Source organism: Microtus oregoni, unplaced genomic scaffold (assembly GCF_018167655.1).
Source record: "Microtus oregoni isolate MIOR12 unplaced genomic scaffold, Mior012 000003F_ref0000135, whole genome shotgun sequence".
In the NCBI taxonomy this organism is placed as follows: domain Eukaryota; kingdom Metazoa; phylum Chordata; class Mammalia; order Rodentia; family Cricetidae; genus Microtus; species Microtus oregoni.
The window spans coordinates 41,323,513-41,346,413 of NW_024543062.1; the positions used below are offsets into that span (position 1 = coordinate 41,323,513).

General features: G+C 39.4%; 1 protein-coding gene across 2 annotated transcripts in view; it reads right to left on the reverse strand.

Moving 5' to 3' along the window:
- Tnfrsf11a (TNF receptor superfamily member 11a) overlaps positions 1–22,901 on the reverse strand; it is an 82,478-nt gene that overhangs the window by 34,079 nt on the left and 25,498 nt on the right. The gene's annotated exons all lie outside the window — the stretch shown is intronic.

Consider the following 22,901-nt stretch of genomic DNA (forward strand, 5'->3'; position numbering starts at 1 on the left):
ACTCCATAGGTCCAGGTATAGTCCACCAGTCAGAAGAACAGCACTCTCTGGGCTCCATATTCTGGTCTACAACTTTTGAGGAGGACTTCGGTTTTATCAGACGGCAGGCTAAATGTAGGAACCCAAAGCCCCCCAAACCTCAGTGGAGACACCATACTGAATCTAAAGACTTGTCAGTCACCACTTAGGCCAGAAGACCCGAGAAGAAAATGAAAACAATGGAACAAAACACTCATCCAACAAGGACAAAAACAGAAATCAACACCTAGACCTATTCCAAATCCAGATGCCTAAACACCCGTGTAAGAATACAACCTCCCAAAGTTCCAATGAGGAACAGAAGGAGGGAGAAGATGAGCAAGGAAGTCAGCACCAAGAGGGGAGCACCCACCCAATGAGACAGTGGAGCTGATCTATTGGGAGCTCACCAAGGCCAGCTGGACTGTGACTGAAAAAGCAGGGGATAAAACCGGACTCTCTGAATATGGCGGACAATGAGGGCTGCTGAGAAGCCAAAGACAATGGCACTGGGTTTTGATCCTACTACATGTTCTGGCTTTGTGGGAGCCTAGCCAGTTTGGATGTTCACATTCCTAGACCAGGACGGAGAAGGGAGGACTTTGGACTTTCCACAGGGCAGGGAACCCTGACTGCTCTTCAGACTTGAGAGGGAGGGGGAGAGGAGTGAGGGGAGAGGGAGAGGAGTGGGGGGACGGGGAGAGGAGTGGGGGGAGGAGGGAAGAGTGGGAGGCTGGGAGGAGGTGGAAATTTTTTTTCTCAATAAAAAAAAAAAAGAAAAAAAAAGAATACAACCAACAAAATAAAGGGCACCATCAGAACCCAACTATCCTAAGACAAGACCTGAACATTCCAATGCAGCTGAAGTACAAGAAAATAACTTTAAAAATAATTTCATCAAGATGATAGAGGTCCTTAGGGTGTAAATTTTAAAAATTTCTTAAAGAAATCAAGGAAAAAGACAGACAAAAAATTAGAAAAAAAATCAGTAAGTATGTTAAAAAAATACCAAAAAAGATAAGAAAAAACAAACAATAAAGAAAACACAAACTGAGGGAATTCTAGAAATGTAAAATCTGAGTAAACAAAAACAGGAACTACAAATGCAAGCATTATCAACAGAATATAAGATATGGATGAGGAAATAGATTCAACAGTCAGAGAAAATTTTAAATCTGAAAAATTCCCAAAACAAAACATGCAGGAAATCTTGGGCACTATGAAAAGACCAAACCTAAGAAAAATAGGAATAGAAGAAGGAGAAGAATCACAACTCAAAGACCCAGAAAATATATCCAACAAATCATAAAAGAAAACTTTCCCAACCTAAACAAGGATATGCCTATGAAGGTACAAGAAGCTTAAAGAACACCAAATAGACTGGACAAGAAAAAAAAGTGTCCCCTCACCACATAATAGTCAAAACACTAAACATACAAAACAAATAATATGAAAAGCTGCAAATGAAAAAGACCAAGTAACATATAAAGACAAATCTATTAGTATTACATCCAACTTCACTGAATGACAGAAGAGCCTGAACAGACGACTTGCAGATATGAAGAAACCACATATACCAGCTCAGATTATGATATCCAGCAAAATTTTCAATCATTATAGATGAAGAAAACAAGATATTTCATGACAGAGTCAAATTTAAATTTCTGTTCACAAATACAGTCCTACAAAAAGTTATAGAAGAAAAACACCAACTCAAGAAAATTAGCTACACCCATGAAAGCACAAGCAACACATAATCTCACACCAGTAAAACCCAAAGAAGGAACACATACACACACACACACACACACACACGCATACACACACACTACCACTACTACCACCACCACCACAACAAAAGTAACATGAATTAAAAATCACTGGTCATTGTTCTTGAATTCTCAGTATTCCTCATTGTCCGCTATGTTCAGCTAGTCCGGATTTATCCCATGCTTTTTCAGACCTAGGCCAGCTGGCCTTGGTGAGTTCCCAATAGAACATCCCCATTGTCTTAGTGTGTGGGTGCACCCCTCGTGGTCCTGAGTTCCTTGCTCGTGCTCCGTCTCCTTCTGCTCCTGATTTGGACCTTGAGATTTCTGTCCGGTGCTCCCATGTGGGTCTCTGTCTCTGTCTCCTTTCATCGCCTGATGAAGGTTAATATTCATGAGGATGCCTATGTGTTTGTCTTTGGATTCACCTTCTTATTTAGCTTCTATAGGAACATTAATTATAAGCTCAATGTCCTTTATTTATGGCTAGAAACCAAATATGAGTGAGTACATCCCATGTTCCTCTTTTTGGGTCTGGCTTTTATATCTGGCTCTGTTATCTCCTTAAATTCTTATGAAACCATTTAATCATTATGATTTGCCTCTCACAGAGGATAACTTACTGCCCAGAGCTGTGTGTAATATCACAGAGCTCCCTAAAATGATCTACTTTGTGCTTCTCCAAAAATAACTGTGAAAAAATATAAATGTACTCATTCTAATGAATTAAAATTTAGAGTGGTGACTTGAAAAAAAATCACTGGTCATTAATATCTCTCAATATCAATGAACTTAATTTATCAATAAAAATATACAAGATAACAGATGGATACAAAAACAGGATCCATACTTCTGCTGCATACAAGAAACACACCTCAACATCAAAGACAGACATTACCTCAGAGTAAAGGATTGGAAAAAGATTGTACAATCAAGCAACCTAAGAAGCAAGCTGAATAGCTATCCTAATATTTGACAAAATAGATTTCAAACCAAAATGGAAGAGATTGAGGATACTGCATCAAAAGGAAAATTTATCAAGGTGAAATCTCAATGCTGAACATCTATGCCACAAATACAAGGGCACCCACATTTGTAACAGAAAGATTACCAAATCTTAAACTACACATTGAATTTGACACAGTAATTGTGGGAAACTTCTACACCTCACTCTCTCCAATGGACAGTTTTGCCAGACAGAAACAAAACAGAGACATAACAGAACAAGCAGATGTTATGACTCAAATGGACCTGAGATATTTCTACAGAATATTTCTCCCAAACACCAAAGAATATACCTTCTCAGAACCTCAGGTAACCGTTTCCAAAACTGACCACATATGTAGTCACAAAGCAAGTCTCAACAGATACAAAAAAAAAAAGGAATAACATTTTGTATCTTATTAAATCGTCATGGATTAAAGTTGAGTTCAACAACACAAACTACAGGAAACTTACAAGCATATGGAAAATGAGGAACTCACAACTAAACTACCAATGGGTCAAGGAAGAAATAAGCAAATAAATTAAATACTTCCTAGAATTCAATGAAAACACGTGTACAACACACTCAAACTTATAGAACACAATGAAAGCAGTGCTAAGAGGAAAGTTCATAGCACTAAGTACCTGCATAAAGAATTTAGAGAATTCTCATACAAAAAAAGCAAGCATATTCACGAGGAATAGATGGTAGGAATAATCAAATTGAGGACTGAAATCAAGAAAATAGAAAAAAAGAGAAAAATGCAAAGAATAAATGAAACAAAAAGTTGGTTCTTTGAGAAAATCAACAAGATAGACAAACCTATCCAAACTAACTAAAAGACAGAGAGATGATGTCCAAATTAACACAACCAGAAATGAAAAAAGAGGCATAGCAAACGACAGTGAGGAAATCTGGAGAACCATTAGGTCATACTTCAAAAAACCTATACTCGGGCAGACGCAGGTGGCGGCAGACACAGGTGGCAGCAGACGCATTTATAGCAAGCCTACAGCTAACATTAAATTAAATGGATAAAAACTCAAAGCCATCCCACTAAAATCAGGAACAAGGATGTCCACAATCTCCATACCTCTTCAATATAGTGCTTGAAGTTTTAGCAATAGCAATAAGACAACATAAGGAGAAAAAGGGGATTCGTATTGGAGAGGAAGAAGTTAAGCTTTTGTTATTTGCAGATGATATGATAGTATACATAAGCGACCCAAAAACTCTACCAAAGAACTTCTACAGTTGATAAACACCTTTAGTAATGTGGCAGGATACAAGATCAACTCCAAAAAATCAGTCGCCCTCTTATACACAAAGGATATGGAAGCAGAGAGGGAAATCAGAGAAGCATCACCTTTCACGATAGCCAGAAATAACATAAAATATCTTGGGGTAACTCTGACCAAGGAAGTGAAAGATCTGTTTGACAAGAACTTTAAGTCTTTGAAGAAAGAAATTGAAGAGGACACCAGAAAATGGAAGGATCTCCCTTGCTCTTGAATTGGGAGGATCAACATAGTAAAAATGGCAATTAACCAAAAGCAATTTATAGATTTAATGCAATACCCATCAAAATTCTTCACAGATCTGGAGAAGATAATATTCAACTTTATATGGAAAACAAAAAACCCAGGATAGCCAAAACAATCTTATACAATAAAGGATCGTCTGGAGGCATTACCATCCCTGACTTCAAACTCTATTACAGAACTACAGTATTGAAAACAGCTTGGTATTTGCATAAAAACAGAGAAGTCGACCAATGGAATCGAATAGAAGACCCTGACTTTAACCCACAAACCTATGAACACCTGATTTTCGATAAAGGAGCTAAAAGTATACAATGGAAAAAAGAGAGCATGTTCAACAAATTGTGCTGGCAAAACTGGATGTCAATGTATAGAAGAATGAAAATAGATCCATATATATCACCATGCACAAAACTCAAGTCCAAATGGATTAAAGACTTCAATATCAGTCCGAACACACTGAACCTGATAGAAGAGAAAGTGGGAAGTACACTACAACACATGGGCACAGGAGACCACTTCCTACGTATAACCCCAGCAGCACAGACATTAAGGGCCTCATTGAATAAATGGGACCTCCTGAGACTGAGAAGCTTCTGTAAAGCAAAGGACAATGTCACTAAGACAAAAAGGCAACCAACTGACTGGGAGAAGATCTTTACCAACCCCACAACTGACAAAGGTCTGATCTCCAAAATATATAAAGAACTCAAGAAACTAGACCGTAAAAGGCTAATCAACCCAACTATAAAATGGGGCACTGAGCTGAACAGAGAATCCTCAACAGATGAAGTTCAAATGGCCAAAAGACACTTAAGATCATGCTCAACTTCCTTAGCGATCAGGGAAATGCAAATCAAGACAACTTTGAGATAACATCTTACACCTGTCAGAATGGCTAAAATCAAAAACACCAATGATAGCCTTTGCTGGAGAGGATGTGGAGAAAGGGGTACACTCATCCATTGCTGGTGGGAATGCAAACTTGTGCAACCACTTTGGAAAGCAGTGTGGCGGTTTCTCAGAAATTCGGGATCAACCTACCCCTGGACCCAGCAATACCACTCTTGGGAATATACCCAAGAGAGGCCTTATCATACAACAAAAGTATATGCTCTAATATGTTCATAGCAGCATTGTTTGTAATAGCCAGAATCTGGAAAAAAACCTAGATGCCCTTCAATGGAAGAATGGATGAAGAAAGTATGGAATATATACATATTAGAGTACTACTCAGTAGTAAAAAACAAAGACTTCTTGAATTTCGCATACAAATGGATGGAAATAGAAAACACTATCCTGAGTGAGGTAAGCCAGACCCAAAAAGAGGAACACGGGATGTACGCACTCATATTTGGTTTCTAGCCATAAATAAAAGACATTGAGTCTATAATTCACGATCCTAGAGAAGCTAAATAAGAAGGAGAACCCAATAAGAAAAACATATAGGCATCCTCCTTAATATTAACCTTCATCAGGCAATGAAAGGAGACAGAGACACAGACCCACACTGGAGCACCAGACAGAAATCTCAAGGTCCAAATCAGGAGCAGAAGGAGAGAAAGCACGAGCAAGGAACTCAGGACCGCGAGGGGTGCACCCACACACTGAGACAATGGGGATGTTCTATCGGGAACTCACCAAGGTCAGCTGGCCTGGGTCTGAAAAAGCCTGGGATAAAACCGGACTCGCTGAACATAGCGGACAATGAAGACTACTGAGAACTCAAGAACAATGGCAATGGGTTTTTGATCCTACTGCACGTACTGGCTTTGTGGGAGCCTAGGCAGTTTGGATGCTCACCTTACTAGACCTGGATGGAGGTGTTTGGTCCCTGGACTTCTCACAGGGCAGGGAACCCTGATTGCTCATTGGGCTGACGAGGGAGGGGGACTTGACCTGGGGAAGGGGAGGGAAATGGAAGGCGGTGGTGGGGAAGAGACAGAAATCTTAAATAAATAAATAAATAAATAAATAAATAAATAAACAAACCTATACTCCACAAAATTGGAAAATCTAAAAGAAAATGACAAATTTCTAGATAGGTACCACACACCAAAGTTAAAAAGACCAGATAAACAATTTAAATAAGACCTATAACTCCTAAGGAAATAGAAGGAATTATTTTTAAAAATCTCCCAAACAGAAAAAGCCCAGCGCCAGATGATTTCGGTACAGAATTTTACTAGACTTTCAAAGAAGAGCTACTGCCAATACTCCTCAAATTATTCCACAAAACAGAAACAAAAGGAACATTGGCAAATTCTTTTAATGAGGTCACAGTCACCCTGACACCCAGACCACACAAAGACTCAACAAAGAGATGCAAGTACAGCCACTTTCCCTCAAGAACATTGACGTAAAAATACTTGATAAAACTTATGCGAACTAAATCCAAGAACTCATCAAAAAGATCATCTACCATAATCAAGTAAGCTTCATCCAGAGATGCAGAGATGGTTCAACATATAAAAATCTGTCATGTAACCCACCATAGAAACAAACTGAAAGGGGAAATTATATATGGTCATCTCATCAGATGCTGAAAAACTTTTGACAAAATCCAACGTATCTTTATGATAAAAGTTTGGAGACATCAGGGATACAAGGAACATACCTAAACACAATAAATTCAATATGCAGCAAGCCTATAGCTAACATCAGATTAGATGAAAACTCAAAGCAATTCCACTAAAATAAGGAACAATACAATGCTGGGCATTCTCGCTATATCTATTTAATATGATGCTCAAAGTTCTAGCTGCAGTAACAAGAAAAATAACACAAATTGTAAAGGAAGAAGTCAGCGTTGCTATTTACAGATGATGTTGTGTATTATTCTCATTGTCTTCTGACAAATAAAGCTTGCTTGAAGTCAAAGGGCAGAGCTGGCCACTAGCTGACCATAGAGGTTTGGGGGACTGTAGAGAGAGGAGTCAGGAAGTGGTAAGGAAGGGCTGAGAAAGGGCTTGGCCTTTTTGGATGAAGGAACGGAATAGGTAGCAGGCAACTGGTGGCTGCTCCCCTGCTTCTCTGATCTTTTGGATTCTCATCCTGATAACTGACTCTTGTTTTTTATTGATAAAGAATAATTAGATAAACACTCTATCTGGAACCCAACATGGGGCACAAATTTACAAGATAGCTGCTTGGCCCTTCCCGTGCCACCAGCTGGCTTTTCCTTTCTTTCTCCAAGTCCTCAGAGCAAGTCTGGAATTTTCCTCTTGCAACCTCTCTACAACAGTCTCTGGGTGCCACCTAAACGCCACAAGCTCCACACTCCAGAGGCACCTGGGCTATAAACACTGCAGAAATTACCTGCCCATAACAACCTGGCTCTGCATCAGGCAGCTCTTGCCATGTGTCCTTCTTAGGCCCTTTCCTGGATCTCCTTTTCAGACAGCTGACTCCTTCTCACTGTGGGTTGCAGGCTTCCCCAGAACCCCTCCTTGGGCTGCTGCCACACTAGGCAGCCACCTTGACAGTCACTCTGGCTTTTATTGTTGCAACCACCACATACTCTCAGCTCACTGCTACATGCTAGCAGCTGCAGCAGCCCTCAGCCAGGCTGTGAGCATCTGTGTTTTCAGCCCAGATGTACTACACAGTGACAGCCAGCCTTACACTTCACTATCTTTGTCAGCAGATTTAGGGAGACAACTTGAAATTCTTAAAGGGGAATTAGTTTAAAAAGGAGAGATGTACTAGAGAGATGGCTCGGTGGTTAAGAGCACTGGCTGCTCTTCCAGAGGACACAGGTTCAATTCCCAGCACTCACAAGACTGTCTATACCTCCTATTCGAGGATATCTGACACTTTCACAGACATGCATGCAGACAAAATACAATGTACATGAAATAAAAATAATTTTTAAGGCTTTGTTTATGAGCTACCCAACCAGCACAGATATCTGATCTTGGCACCAGGAGAACCATCTCTGGGGTGAGTGAGTTTCTGACCTGCAGCAGCGGCCCGGGACAAGGAACTTCTTCCTGCAGGGCCTATACTCCTGCATACTGCCTCTCTCTTCCTATCTCACCCAGCGTGCATCCAGAACCCTCCCCACTTCTGCATCCCTGCCATCCTTGGGCACATAACATCACCCAGCTCTGCCTGTCTGGGCGCTGGGATCGAATCCGGAGGGCAGCCAGGCAGGCGGGAATTCCTTTGTTTCAATAGCCTGCTTGCAGCAAGCAAGATAGGCGCTTTCTTTATGAGCTACCCAACCAGCACGGAGATCTGATCTCAGCACTAGGAGAGCCATCACTGGGGCACCTAAAGAGCCATCACAGGAGAGTGCCATCACTGGGAAGGTACATCAGTGAGCAAGGAGACCTGATTCTGTGAAAGAAGATCCTTAGGGGAGCATTCAGAGGAAGAGATGGGGAGGCGCCAATGCAAGAATTCACCCAACAATATGAAAAACAACATGAAACCACCAGAACCCAGCAACCTCACAACAGGAGGAGATGAACACCTTAATCAAGAAGAAGTAGAAAAAAATGGACTTTATGAAAGTGATTGACATCCTTAAACAGCATGTAAAAAATGCCCTTATAGAAATGGATGAGAAATATAACAGAAAGTTTGAAGAATTGAATAAATTAGTGAATGATACCCTAGGAAACCAAGGAAAAACAATCAAACAGATAATGGAAACAGTTCAAGACTTGAAAACTGAACTGGAGACAAGGAAGAAAACACAAACAGAGGGCCAGCTGGACATGGAAAATCTAGGTAAATGCATAGAGACTACAGAAACAAGCATAACCAGCAGAATACAAGAGATAGAAGAAAGAATCTCAGATTCTGAAGATAACATAGAGAAAACAAACGCACTGATCAAAGATAACAGCAAGTCCAACAAACTCTCATCACAAAACATTCAGGAAATATGGGACACAATAAAAAGACCAAACCTAAGAATAATAGGAGTAGAAGAAGGAGAAGAAGTGCAGCTCGATGGTCCAGAAAATATATTTAATAAAATTATAGAAGAAAACTTTCCCAACCTAAAGAAAGATGTACCTATGAAGGTTCAAGAAGCATACAGAACACCGAATAGGCTGGATAAAAAAAAAAAAACAAACAAAAAAAAACATGCCCTCGCCATATAATAATCAAAACACAAAGCATACAGAATAAAGAAAGAATATTAAAAGCTGCAAAGGAAAAAGGCCAAGTTACATATAAAGGTAAACCTATCAGACTTACACCTGACTTCTCTATGGAAACCATGAAAGCCAGAAGGTCCTGGATATATATTCTGCAGAAACTAAGAGACCATGGATGCAAGCCAAGACACTATACCCAGCCAAGCTTTCTATAAATGGAGAAAACAAAATTTTCCAGGATAAAAACAAATTTAAACAATACATAGCCATAAATCCAGCCTTGCATAAAGTAATAGAAGGAAAATCACTAACAAAGGAGTCCAACAATGACCACAATAACTCAGACATCTAGAGACCCTTCACCAACACAAATCAAAGAAGGGAAACACACAAACTCTACTACTAAAAAAGTGACCAGAGTTAACAACCACTGGTCATTAATATCACTTAATGTCAATGGACTCAACTCACCTATAAAAAGGCACAGGCAAAGAGACTGGATAAGAAAACAGGATCCAACATTCTGCTGTTTACAAGAAACACACCTCAACCACCAAGACAGGCTGAAAAAAGCAAATGGACCTAAGAAACAGGCAGGTATGTCCATACTAATTTCTACCAAAGTTGACTTCAAACTTAAATCAATCAGAAGAGATGGAGAGGGGCATTTTATACTCATAACAGGAACAATTCATCAGGCTGAAGTCTCAATCCTGAATATCTATGCCCCTAATATAAAAGCACCCATTTACGTAAAAGAAACATTACTAAAAATTAAGGCAGCCATCAAACCGCACACACTAATAGTAGGAGACTTCAACTCTCCTCTCTCACCAATGGTCAATCAGACAGAAACATAATAGAGAAATAAGAGAATTTATGGAAGTAATGAATCAAATGGACTTAACAGACATCTATAGAAAATTCCACCCAAATAGGAAAGAATATACCTTCTTCTCTGCAGCTCATGGAACCTTCTCGAAAATCAACCACACACTCAGTAACAAAGCAAACCTAAACAATTACAAAAAAATTTTAGTAACTACCTGTGTCTTATCAGATCACCATGGATTAAAGTTAGAATTCAACAACAATGCTACCCCAGAAAGCCTACAAACTCATGGAAACTGAACAGTCAACTACTGAACCACACCTGGATCAAAGAAGAAATAAAGAAAGAAATTAAAGTCTTCCTTGAATTCAATGAAAATAAAGAAACAACATACTCAGACCTATGGGACACGATGAAAGCAGTCCTAAAAGGAAAGCTCATAGCACTAAGTGCCCACTTAAAGAAAACGGAGAAAGCACACATTGGAGACTTAACAGCCCACCTGGAAGGTCTAGAAAAAAAAGAAGCAGACTCACCTAGGAGGAGTAGAAGACTGGAAATAATCAAACTGAGGGCAGAAGTCAATAAAATAGAAAGACAGAAAACAATCCAAAGAATCAATGAAACAAAAAGCTGGTTCCTAGAGAAAATCAACAAGATTGATAAACCCCTATCCAAACTAATCAAACGGCAGAGAGAATATGCAAATTAATAAGACCAGAAATGAAAAGGGGGACATAACCACAGACACAGAGGAAATTCAGAGAATCATTAGATCTTATTACAAAAGCCTGTATGCCACAAAACTGGAAAATGTAAAAGAAATGGACACTTTTTTAGATAAATACCATATACCAAAGTTAAACCAGGACCAGGTGAACAATCTAAATAGACCTGTTAGTCGCGAAGAATTAGAAACTGTTATCAAAAACCTCCCTACCAGAAAAAGCCCAGGACCAGATGGTTTCAATGCAGAATTCTACCAGAACTTCCAAGAAGACCTAATACCTATACTCCTTATTGTATTTCACAATATAGAAACAGAAGAGTCATTGCCAAATTCCTTTTATGAAGCTACAGTTACTCTGATACCAAAACCACACAAAGACTCAACCAAGAAAGAGAATTACAGGCCAATCTCGCTCATGAACATCGATGCAAAAATCCTCAACAAAATACTGGCAAACCGAATCCAAGAACACATTAGAAAAATTATCCATTATGATCAAGTAGGCTTCATCCCAGAGATGCAGGGCTGGTACAACATATGAAAATCTATCAATGTAATCCATCATAAAAATAAACTGAAAGAAAAAAACATATGATCATTTCATTAGATGCTGAAAAAGCATTTGACAAAATTCAACATCCCTTTATGATAAAAGTCTTGGAGAGATTAGGGATACAAGGGTCATATGTAAATATAATAAAAAGCTATTTACAGCAAGCCGACAGCTAACATCAAATTAAACGGAGAGAAACTCAAATCCATCCCACTAAAATCAGGAACACGACAGGGCTGTCCACTCTCTCCATACCTCTTCAATATAGTGCTTGAAGTTTTAGCAATAGCAATAAGACAACATAAGGGGATCAAGGGGATTCGAATTGGAAAGGAAGAAGTGAAACTTTCCTTATTTGCAGATGATATGATAGTGTACATAAGCAACCCAAAAAACTCCAGCAAAGAACTCCTACAGCTGATAAACACCTTTAGTAATGTGGCAGGATACAAGATCAACTCCAAAAAATCAGTCGCCCTCCTATACAGAAAGGATAAGGAAGCAGAGAGGGAAATCAGAGAAGCTTCAACTTTCACAATAGCCACAAACAGCATAAAATATCTTGGGGTAACTCTAACCAAGGAAGTGAAAGATCTATTTGACAAGAACTTTAAGGCATTGAAGAAAAAAATTGAAGAGAATACCAGAAAATGGAAGGATCTCCCTTGCTCTTGGATTGGGAGGATCAACATAGTAAAAATGGCAATTCTACCAAAGGCAATTTATAGATTCAATGCAATCCCCATCAAGGTCCCATCAAAATTCTTCACAGATCTTGAGAGGACAATAATCAACTTTATATGGAAAAACAAAAAACCCAGGATAGCCAAAACAATCCTATACAATAAAGGATCTTCTGGAGGCATTACCATCCCTGACTTCAAACTCTATTACAGAGCTACAGTAATGAAAACAGTGTGGTATTGGCATAAAAACAGAGAAGTCGACCAATGGAAACATATAGAAGACCCGGATTTTAACCCACAAACCTATGAACACCTCATTTTTGATAAAGGAGCTAAAAGCATACAATGGAAGAAAGAAAGCATCTTCAACAAATGGTGCTGGCAGAACTGGATGTCAACCTGTAGAAAAATGAAAATAGACCCCTATCTATTACCATGCACAAAACTCAAGTCCAAATGGATCAAAGACCTCAATATCAATCTGAACACACTGAACCTGACAGAAGAGAAAGTGGGAAGTACACTACAACAGATGGGCACAGGAGATCGCTTCCTATGTATAACCCCAGCAGCACAGACATTAAGGGAAACATTGAATAAATGGGATCTCCTGAAACTGAGAAGCTTCTGTAAAGCAAAGGACAGTGTCACTAAGACAAAAAGGCAACCTACTGACTGGGAGAAGATCGTCACCAACCCTGCAACAGACAAAGGTCTGATCTCCAAATATATAAAAAACTCAAGAGGGGCTGGAGAGATGGCTCAGAGGTTAAGAGCATTGCATGCTCTTCCAAAGGTCCTGAGTTCAATTCCCAGCAACCACATGGTGGCTCATAACCATCTGGCCTGCAGGCATACACACAGACAGAATATTGTATACATAATAAATAAATAAATATTTAAAAAAAAGAACTCAAGAAACTAGACTTTAAAATGCTAATTAACCCAATTAAAAATGGGGCACGGAACTGAACAGAGAATTCTCAACAGAAGAAGTTCAAATGGCCAAAAGACACTTAAGATCATGCTCTACCTCCTTAGCGATCAGGGAAATGCAAATCAAAACAACTTTGAGATATTATCTTACACCTGTCAGAATGGCTAAAATAAAAACACCAATGATAGCCTTTGCTGGAGAGGTTGTGGAGGAAGGGGTACCCTCATCCATTGCTGGTGGGAATGCAAACATGTGCAATCACTTTGGAAATCAGTGTGGCGGTTTCTCAGAAATTCAGGATCAACCTACCCCTGGACCCAGCAATACCACTCTTGGGAATATACCCAAGAGATACCCTATCATATGACAAAAGCATTTGTTCAACTATGTTCATAGCAGCATTATTTGTTATAGCCAGAACCTGGAAACAACCTACATGTCCTTCAATAAAAGAATGGATGAAGAAAGTGTGGAATATTTACACATTAGAGTACTACTCAGCAGTAAAAAACAATGACTTCTCGAATTTTGCATGCAAATGGATGGAAATAGAAAACACTATCCTGAGTGAGGTATCCCAGACCCAAAAAGAGGATCATGGGTTGTACTCACTCATAATTGGTTTCTAGCCACAAATAATGGTCATTGAGTCTATAATCTGTGATCCTAAAGAAGCTAAATAAGAAGGTGAACCCAATGAAAAACATATAGTTGTTATCCTGGGTATGGGAAGTAGAGAAGATTGCCGGGCAAAAAAATGGGAACTTGGGGGTGGGGTGGGACGGGGGTAAGGGAAGATGGGGAGAGAAAAGTAAGAAGGGGAGAATGGGGGGAACTTGGGGAAACGGGATGATTGGGAGAAAGAAAGGTTGGATAGGGGAGCAGGGAATCACATAACTTAATTAAGGGAGCCATCTTAGGGTTGGCAAGAGACTTGAACCTAGAGGGGCTCCAGGTGCCCAGGGCGATGTCCCCAGTTAGCTCCTTGGGCAGCTGAGGATAGGGAACCTGAAATGACCCTATCCTATAGCCATACTGATGAATATCTTACATATCACCATAGAACCTTCATCTGGTGATGGATGGAGATAGAGACAGACACCCACACTGGAGCATCGGACTGAGCTCCCAAGGTCCCAATGAGGAGCAGAAGGAGGGAGAACATGAGCAAGGAAGTCAGGACCACGAGGGGTGCACCCACCCAATGAGACAGTGGGGCTGATATATTGGGAGCTCACCAAGGCCAGCTGGACTGTGACTGAAAAAGCAGGGGATAAAACCGGACTCTTTGAACTTGGCAGACAATGAGGGCTGATGAGAAGCCAAAGACAATGGCACTGGGTTTTGATCCTACTTCATGTTCTGGCGTTGTGGGAGCCTAGCCAGTATGGATGTTCACCTTCCTAGACCTGGATGGAGTGGGGAGGACCTTGGACTTTCCACAGGGCAGGGAACCCTGACTGCTCTTCATACTGGAGAGGGAAGGGGAGAGGAGTGGGGGGGAGGGGGAGAGGAGTGGGAAGATGGGGAGGGAAATGGGAGGCTGGGAGGAGCTGGGAATTTCTTTTTTTTCTTTTAATAAAAAAATAATTTTTAAAAAGAGAGAAAGAATTTTTCCCACATTAAAAAATTGAGAGGCACTGTTATGACGTATGATTGCACAATGGATCGTTTAAAAATGGAACAATTAAATGAGGAGATAATTAACTTAGCTGGATTTTATAATGTTATTTATAAGCTTTATCCCTAAAAACAAAGGTGGTGATATGAGTGCCAAGATACAGGCCTTAGAATAGTTTACTAAAGAAAATAATGCAATTTTGAATGATAATGTACAAGCCTTAGAAAAACTAACTAAAACAGATTATAGAAATATTCAGATAAAGACAGGGTAATTTAAAGAAGAACCAACTGTATCATTATAAAATTAGAGAAGAACAACCCACAGTTATCAAAAAAAAACTTAATTTATAATTTATTCAGTCACCCTACAGAAACAACTGCCAAATGACAGGTATTTCCCAGGCCATTAAGAGTTGACTGGATTCATATGGAAATGTTAGATTTCAGGAATAGTCTCATATGGTATGCATTTGCCTTTTGTGACACAAATGTTAAGTCCATGGTCAACTAGTAACAGAATTGTTCCACAAGACTGGAAAGACTTGTTTACAACAGTATTAGCACCTGGTGCTCAATTACAGTAGACTTGGTAGAAAGATGAGGCTAGGACCATTGAACAATGAAGTAGGGCTAGAGGTATGAAGATTTCCCAAGACCAACTTGATGCTGATTCACAGGCAGTCTATATATGATAATCATACCATGACTTTATGCCATGCAGCAGCTTTGAATGCTTGGGACAGAGTTGAAGAAGTTGGAAAAAATTTATTTTTTTATTTAGTTATTTACTAAAGTTATACAGGGCCCAGAAGAAACCTTCAGTGATTGGTTTTTTTTTTTTTTTTTGCAAAGATTGACTTCAGCTGTAAATAGAATGATACCAAATCCAGAAGTTATTGAAAATGGTAATTCACTATGCAAAAGCATAACTATGTCTTTAAAGGCAAGATTAGCACCCATAGAGGAATGGATTTGAGATACACTCAGTATTGAATCTCATAACCATAATGATGCTTGGCTAGGAGAGGTAATTTCCAGAGGTTTGAAGAAAAATCAAAATGCCAGATGTTTTAATTGTGGTAAGCAAGGTCACCTAAAAAGGGATTTTAAGTAGGGTGTTCCTAGAAACAATGTTTTTTTTTTTCTAGGAATAATCCAAACAGAAGACTCCACATTCAAGTGTGCAGAAGATGTGGCAAAGGATAACATTGAATCAAGTAATGTAGATTAACAAGGGACAGACAAGGTAACCCTTTCCCATTGGGGAACGCTTGGTATGGGGGCTCTCACAGGCTCCTACGTCAAAATTAATTTAAGCAATCCCTGTCATCACGGGGGAAACTCCTCCCCAGAGCAATTAAATGACCTAATGCCCACGGTAAAAAAGAAAAAAAAAAAAACCATACTGTTCTAGATGACATAACAGATTTAGAAGATAAAACAAAAATTTCAGGAGAAACCATAGAGCAAATAATATAAAGCAGATTCAAACAGGAGAAACCCCTGGATTAAAAGTGGTGATAGTTCATCAAACAGGGTAACCATTCACTCTAATCTAGTTTATATGACTAACAAGTGCTTCTCATTTGATCAGATACAATTTGCCAAAAGGGAAACTTCCCAAAGTTAGGGTTGTGGAAAAGTTTGTTTTTGTCTTTTCAGGAGAATAAAAGCATCCAGCTAAGGAGTCTGAAGACCACTGGACAAACGAGACATCTAGAGCAAACGGACAAATCACCCAGAAGAAATGTCCCAAGAAAAAGAGAAATTGGTCTATAACATTTCCAACAGAATAAAATTTCATAAATATTCCCAAATGTTTGTTTCTGCTGTTCTCTATAGACATACAATGAAAATGGTCTTTTATATTCCCAGTTTGATTAAAAGTTAAAGCTGGTTTTGGAGTTGAAATGTGGCTCTCTCCTCCTCTAAACCCAAGCATGCTTGGTAAAAGGAAAATCCAAAATCTCTGTCTCATGTTAGAAGAGCCACCTGATATGGGACAGAAGAAGAAACAAAATTAAGGGATTGCTCTATTGCCACTAATCTCATAATCCTTTGGTTTTATTTTGACTCTTTAAAACTTTTCTTAAGGTATAAATATCAACCCAAAATTTATAAGATTTTATATATATATGCATATATATGTATATATAAACTTTTTGTCATGACATTAATGATCATATAGAATACTAATTCCAGAAAAAAAGGCTTCATCTAGCTTCCTGTACATAATTTCAGGTTTGATTCTCTATCAGGTAACTAGGAATTAGGTTTTTATACTCTGGATGTACATAACAAATTATGGTCCTTTATCCTCTTCAAGATATGCTGCATATGACATTTAAATTGTTTAAGTTTTTTGCAGCGAACCATGACTATGCCTAATATCAACTTTTGAAGTCTTCAATGGGAGGACATGGCCCAACAACAACGATTCCACCAGGACTATGGCAATGTACTAAGCTGACAAACATGACCCAAAGATCAGCTTTGGACTACAAACTGCTCAGGACAATTTCAAGGTGGCTACTTGAGATGGTCCAGCCTCACAGACTTCTAAAGCCAGGTCTTGAGATAGCCCTGCATTTTTCTTATTACACACAGACTGGACAACAAATGATATAGCTAGCTCTCCCAGGACTTAACAATTATCCCAATTTTTTCAAGGTCCCTTAAAGATGCCATCACTCCCAGACAACATAAACTAATTTTTAGAACATGGCATCCACATTCCTAAGAGGGGGTGGGTGGTTTTTACTTATTTAGTGGGTTATGGATATGTCATCATTTAATGGGATTGCTTACAAGTTGTTACTAGTAATGGCCAGTAAAAACTGAACAGATCCTGTTCTGAAAAGCAAAAGGGGGGTATAGAAATGATAGAATAAAAAAGTAGACTATGGAGTTTACTTTTAAACCATAAAAGCAACTACTAGTCTTAAATACATTGGTATAGATTTTTGTATATTGATACAAATTTGAGGTTATTTTTGTTATATTGTATATATGTTTCTACTCTTGTTTAAGATGTTTTTGTATACTGATACAAATTTAAGGTTATTTTTGTTAGAACATATTGTACATATGTTACATATGTCTTTAAGGTAATGTACCTGTACATCTCATTTAACAATGTAATGCAAATTTCTAGTCTTTGGAAGTTACTATTACAAATTATCTAGGATAATAAAGAAATGTAGATTATTAGTCACCTATTACAGTCAAAATTGTAAACATGTTGGGTATATTTTCAAGGTCAAAGAGAGAGATATTTTTGATAGACATGTGGTCCTCAAATGCTTCAGAGAGCTACAGAATATGTCATTTCAGATGTTTTAATAACATAAGGTTTCTTTTTTTTTTTTTTTGACAATGAGATATTTCTGCTCCTGGTAGCACCAATCTACTTCAGAGAAGATAATGGGCCTCAAAAGAAATCTCCATATGTATCTTACTTTCTTTGTGGCAAAGTTAGTCACTGGGCAAGACACTGCCCTTGCCTCAACTGTGACAGTGTGCTGTTTAAATTGGACAAGCAGGACACAAAAGAAAGTGACTGCAGAACTTTCCCAAGATAAGGTAGGATAGTCCTTCAAAATTCCTGCTTTATAGAAAAGTCTGTCAGATATTCTCAGCCTGCAGGCCTAAGATGGATGTTCCAATGTTGTTGCAGAGGAGCCTTGGGTGACTGTCCAGGCAGCCACCTGTTTCTGTCATTTGTTAGTTTTTGAACTTGTTTGCTCTGTTCATCCTGTTTACTCAGGTAATATTATATCCTTCTCAGGTCTTCATCAGAGTTGAAGACTAATCATAGTTTCCTTGTTACCAGACTCAGAAGAGAAACTCACTAACGATGTGTAAAGTGTATAAGGTTGAGAGACATAAAAAGATAGTTTTGGGTTAGTAATATAAGCTAGGATAGAAAGTGAATTAGGTACAAAACTTTGGACTCACCAAGATAGGATAGATAATGGAATATTTTCTCTGAATTTATCAAATGTAAATGAACTACACATTGTTAATGTAATTCTTGCCTGTATGTTTTTATAAATAGCTATTGTACTTACTGTATACAGTTTTACTATGTTACTTCAAACCTTCATTTTTTTATTTAGACAAAAAGGAGGATATGTTGTGTGATATTTTGTTTGTGTTCTGACAAATAAAGCTTGCTTGGAGTCAGAGGGAGGAGCTAGCCACTAGCTGGCCAAAATTAACCACAGAGGTTTGTAGGACTGCGGTCAGGTAAAAGACAGGAAGTAGTAAGGCGGGACTGAGAGAGGACCTTGGCACTTTTGGAGGGAGAAATGGAAGAGATAAGAGGCAACTGGTAAATACTCCCCTGCTCGCTAACTTTCAGATTCTTACCCTGATATCTGACTCTCAATTTTTTATTGATAAAACATAAATAAACACTTCACGATATGATAGTATACATAGTAACACCAAAATCCTGTCAGAGAACTCCTACAACTGATACACACCTCTAGTAAAGGGGCTGGATACAAGGTTAACTAAAATAAATCAGTATACATTTTAAATGGGATGAGAAAGAATCAGGGAAACACCATCCTTCACAATAGCCACAAATAATACAAAATAACTTGGTGTAACTAAGTAAACAAGTGAAAGACATATATGGCAAGAACTTCAAGTCTTTGAAGAAAGAAATTGGAGAAGATGTCAGAAGATGGAAAGATCTCCCATGCTCAAGGACCAGTAGGATTAGCATAGTAAAAACGACCATATTTCCAAGAGATATCTACAGATTCAAAAGAATCCCCATTAAAATCTCAACACAATTTGCCAGGCAGTAGTGGGGCATGCCTTTAAACCCAGCACTTGGGAAGCAGAGGCAGGTGGATCTCTGTGAGTTCAAGGCCAGCCTGGTCTATAACAGGCTCCAAAGCTACAGAGAAACCCTGTCTCAAAAAAACAAAAACAAACAAACAAAAATCTTAACACAATTCCATACAGACATTGAAAAAGCAATACTTAACTTCATATGGAAAAACAACAAACCCAAAAACAATCCTATACAATAAAAGAACTTCTGGAGGTATCACCATTCCTGATTCTAAGCACAAATCAGAGCTGCAGTATTAAAAACTGCATGGTATTGGCATAAAAACCAGTGGATCACTGGAATCTAAATGAAGACGCAGATGTAAATCCACACACTTATAGACAACTGATTTTTGACAAGGAAGCCAAATTTATACAATGGAAAAAAGACAGCATCTTCAACAAATAAATGATGCTGTTATAACTTGATGTCAGCATGTAGAAGAATGCAAATAGATCCATGTCTATCATCCTGCACAAAACTCAAGGCCAAGTGAATCAAAGACCTCAACATAAATTTACTTATACTGAACCTCATAGAAGAGAAAGTGGAAAATAGTCTTGAATGCATTGGCACAGGAGAGAACTTCCTAAACAGAACACCAGTAGTGCAGGCACTAAGACTGACAACTCATAAATGGGACTTCATGAAACTGAAAAGCTTCTGTAAGCAAAGGACACCGTCAATAGGATAAAACAGCAGCCTACTCAATGGGAAAATATCTTCACCACTCCCACATCTGACAGAGGGCTAATATCTAAAATATACAAAGAAATAAAAAAAAACTAGAAATCAAAAAGCCAAATAACGCAATTTAAAAATGGGGTACAGGTCTAAGCGGAGAATTCTCAACAGAAGAATCTCAAATAGTGGAGATACTCTTAAAGAAATAAAGAGATATCTTAATCGAGAGAGCCATTATGGAGCTAGCAAGAAACCCTGCACTAGAGAAATTCCCAGGAATCCTCAAGGATGACCCCAGCTAAGATCCTAAGCAATAGTGGATAGGATACCTGAACTGGCCTTGCCCTGTAGTCAGACTGATGACTATCTTAAATGTCACCATAGAACCTTCATCCTGCAACTGATGGAAGCAGAGGCAGAGATCCACAGAGGAGCACTGGGCTGAGCTCCCAAAGCCAGTCAAAGAGTGGGAGGAGTGAGAATACGAGTGAAGAGGTCAAGACCATGATGGGTACACCCAATGAAACAGCTTACCTAAGCTAATGAGAGCTCACCAACTCCTTCTTGACAGTGAGGGAACCAGCACAGGACCACACTAGGCCCTGTGAATGTGAGTTACAATTGTATGACTGGGGCAGACTGTGGGGCCACTGGCAGTGAGACCAGGATTTATCTCTACTGCATGTGCTGGCTTTTTGGAACCTATTCTCTTTGGAAGGATACCTTGCTCAGTCTAGATATAATGGGGAGGGCCTTGGTCCTGCATCAAAGCAATGTGCTAGACTGTTGAATCCCCATGGGAAGCCTTACCCTATCTGAAGAGTGGATGGGGAGGGTGGGATGGGGGGGAGAGATAAAGGGAGTGAGAGGAGGGGAGAGAGTGGAAATTGGGATAGGTATACAAAATGAGAAAAGATAGATTTTTTTTAAAAAGCTAAAATAAATTAAAAAAAGAAAATGCTCAACATCCTTAGCTATCAGGGAAATGCAAATCAAAACGACTCTGAGATACCATCTTACACCTGTCAGAATGGCTAAGAACAAACCACCAGTGACAGCTTATGCTGCAGAGTAGTGAGAACACTCCTCCACTGCTGGTCGGAATGTGAACTTGTACAGTCACTCTGGAAATCAGTATGGCGGTTTTTAGAAAATTGGGAATCAATCTATCTCAAGACCCAGCTATAACACTCTTGGGCATATTCCCAAACAATGTTCAATCATATCGCAAGGACACTTGCTCAACTATATTCATAACAGCTTTATTTTTAATAGTCAGACCTGGAAACAACCTAGATGCCCCTCAACAGAATGGGTATAAAAAAAATGTGGTTCATTTACACAGTGAGTACTACTCAGCGGTAAAAACAAATGTGGTCTATTTACACAGTGAGAACTACTCAGCAGTAAAAACAACGACATCAGGAAATTTTAAGGTGAAAAGATGGAACTGGATAAAAACCATCCTGAGTGAGGTAACCCAGACCCAGAAGACAAACACGGAAAGCACTCACTAATAAATGGATATTAGCTGCAAAGTAAAGGAAAAGCATGCTACAATCCACAGACCCAGAGAGGCTGGGTAACAAAGAAGGCCCAAGGGGGATGCGTGGATTTCATGGGGAAGGGGAAAAGAAGCGATCTCATGGGTAGAGAGCGGCTGGGTGGAGATGGGAACATGAGGGATCTGACTGAGGGGTGGATGCAGGGGGAGAGGACTGAAAGAGATGACAGAAATGGGGGCATTCGGGGTCAGGTAGAGCCCTGGTGCAAGGGGACTCCCAGGAATCTATAGGGATGACTCCGGCTAAGCAATGGCAAGTGTGTAGCCTGAACTGGCCATCTCCTGTGGAGGGATTGGGATGCCAGCCCAGTCATACAACCTTTGACCAACAGTCTGTCCTGCCTATGGGATACATGGGATGAAGATTGTGGGAGTGGTCAACCAATGACTTGTTCAGCCTCAGACTCACACCGTGAGAGTGAGCCCATCCTTACACTGTCTGGAGTGCCAGCGCCCAGAGGCTGGATGGCCCACAAACCAAAGACAGAACCAAACATGAGAGCTGGATAGTGGTGGTACACACCTTTAATCCCAGCACTCAGGAGGCAGAGGCAGGTATATCTCTGTGAGTTCGAGGCCAGCCTGGTCTACGGAGTGAGTTCCAGGACAGGCTCCAAAGCTACAGAGAAATCCTTTCTTGAAAAAACAAACAAACAAAAAATTACAACTTGAACCAGACATGATTGGAGAGAGAAAAAATGTCAATGTAATGATGACTAACAATATACTGTATTCTTATAGGTTGGTGATTGCCTCAGTGGTCATCAGAGAGGCTTCATCCAGCAACTAATGGAATATGATGCAAAGACCCACAGCCAAACCTTAGGCTGAGCTCAGGGAATCCCTGAAGAAAGGTAGGAAGGGCATTATGAGTTAGTGGGGGTCAAGGACATCATAAGGGAACCCACAGAAACAACCTAGTCTTATGTGAGCTCACAGACAGTCAACATCTAGCAAGCCTTCATGGGACTAACCTATGCCTTCTATATACATGTGACAATTCTGTAGCTGAGTCT